Source organism: Macrobrachium rosenbergii, chromosome 47 (genome assembly GCF_040412425.1).
Source record: "Macrobrachium rosenbergii isolate ZJJX-2024 chromosome 47, ASM4041242v1, whole genome shotgun sequence".
NCBI classification, from domain to species: domain Eukaryota; kingdom Metazoa; phylum Arthropoda; class Malacostraca; order Decapoda; family Palaemonidae; genus Macrobrachium; species Macrobrachium rosenbergii.
In genome coordinates, this window is record NC_089787.1 from 34,243,124 (window position 1) to 34,245,623 (window position 2,500).

Sequence of the window (2,500 nt, forward strand, 5' to 3'; positions counted from 1 at the left end):
TATTATTAGAAACCTTCTTCCTTCTATTTCATCTTCACCTCAGCCCACTTATAGTTCTTGCGTATTCCTGCGCGCAGTCTTCCCAAGTGTCGAGTAATTGCGTGTCGAATATTCTCCCTATCTTTTTCTTCACTAGTCCCCCCATTTCCTCACCTCACCACTCATTGCTTTCATTTCCTCTTTCCAAAACACCAACACAATACATCCTTCCACGTTCGTTACCAAATATGGAATATATATATATATATATATATATATATATATATATATATATATATATATATATATATATATATATATATATATATTAACTAAACTAAATATTCATTATCTCTCGTGTCAGGTTATACGTCGACTGCCACTTGACGCTCCAAATGTTATATTATTCACCAACTTCCCATCTATGTTCTCGTTCAAAACAGGGTTTTCTGTTTGATATATTTTCATCCATTGTGCAGAGGAGTATAAGGAAAGACGGATGAAACTGGAGAACAGCGAAACATTTTCTCCTTAAAGAGAATCTTGCCCTTTGAAAGTCCAAGTGAGCTGCGGACGAAGTGTGAAAGACAATTTGCAGTTTGAAGTTTATCTCATGCGAGAGAAAAACACTTGATACGATTTAGCGGATATCTCTTTCCTTCTACCCACCAGCTTTGGAATTCTCTTCCTGCTTCTGCGTTTCCTGACTCTCATAAACTTACTCCCTGTGAGAGGCGGGACTATCGTTTTCTCAGCGGTTAAGCCTCGCATTCATCCCCCGTTCTTCTTCGGACCTGGGCTAGAAAATGTATTTATTGCCCGTCCTATTAGCCTTTGCTCTTAAAATATTTAAACAGCGAGAAATTCGGAGATACTGAAACGGCGAAGATGATCTTTTATCCCAGAAAATAGTAGCACCCAAAAGAGAATTAGTACGATGTTCTCAAGTAAAATAGTGTTATAAAACGCCAGATGTGGAAAAGTAAGCAGAAATTGTTTCCAAAAAAGATATCAGGAATGAACTAAGACCTAGGATATCGCAAAAAAAGATTCAAGAATTTCTAAAAAAAAAAAAAAACAGTATGACTCACTTTAAGAAAGGCATGAACGGGAACGTTTATAGTAAATGAAATGGTCATTGGTTATACCCTGAAAACCCTACGACTTTGTGGTCTAGCAATTATGTCACTTGGCTTGTTAGTAGGGAAATTTGAGTAACGCTTCGTGGCGAGGGTTAAAGGTATATGGCGACCAATTCATCCCAATATGGTTGATACGGATAAGGTATATGGGTTGAAAATATCAATAAAAACGCATTCAAATTACAATTTCGAAGTTAAGACATACGTTTTCATCATATAACTTATAATAACGAGGTGCTGATATACATAAACAGGGCACGTCTGTTAAGTATACACAAGCATCATCATGCATCAGCATATGAATATTTGTTTTAATTTTCTTTTGCTTTAGTTCGTAAACGATTATTTTTCGGTTTTGTACTTCCGTAGGAGACAAAGGTGTTTTCGATGCAATTTCCAGCAGCTAGTTGCTATCACAAATAAATATAGACATACGAAACCTTGTGTCATGGTGAGGGAACAGGATACATTCTTCAAAAGCGTCTGACAAATTGGCAAAAAGAGTTGATGATCGATGCCCGTGCCAGTCTGATAGGTGACCGCCCTGTCCGAAGGCCTATAAAGACCGATAGTCCGAAAGTCAATTCCGAAGGTCCGATTCCGAAAGTCAGAAGGCCCGATAGTCCGACGGACTGTAATCATCCCCACCCTCCATAGCTTACTGGGCAAAATTGTAACAAACACCCAAAAAATACCAACATAACGTACCCTAGGGTGTTTACTGTCAATTTTGCCGTGCTGCCATGGAGGCGGGGGATTACTCAGGGGGGGTGGGGGCGCTTAATGCCGGCTTAGACCTACGACTATCGGACCTTCGGAATCGGGCCGACAAAGTACTAACGGACTGAATCGTCTGATACCCTGATAAAAGACTAGAATTAAATTAAATGTTACAGCATCTGCCATATTACTGGAACTTTCAACGAACCTTAGTGGTCTCTTGCAAGCGACGATATCACAAAGACCTAAAGTTCAAAGAACACAAACGTTCTGAATACAAGTCAACTATTTATTGGAAGTACTAAATAGTGCACCATACGATTATCCTTCTCCACTTACGGTCGTCGAAATTGTTTTCAACCTGTTTGTGATATGTATGCGATAAGTTTCCGGCGTATGTTTATGACATGGTTTATTGTAGCGCTCCCATGGTCTTTAGATCTTGAGTACACCCGTCTGGGCATGCGTTTATCAATACTGACGTTATCGTCACTACTTGGGTTTCAAGACTTACATATATACATTTTAAAAGCGACGCTCTTTAGGTAACCAGTTGCCAAATGGAACTAATAGCTAATACAGACTGTGATTATGACTGTTCACGCTATCTATTTTAGCAAGCTTATGATCGCACGAAGTCAGTTCAATTGCTATGGTTA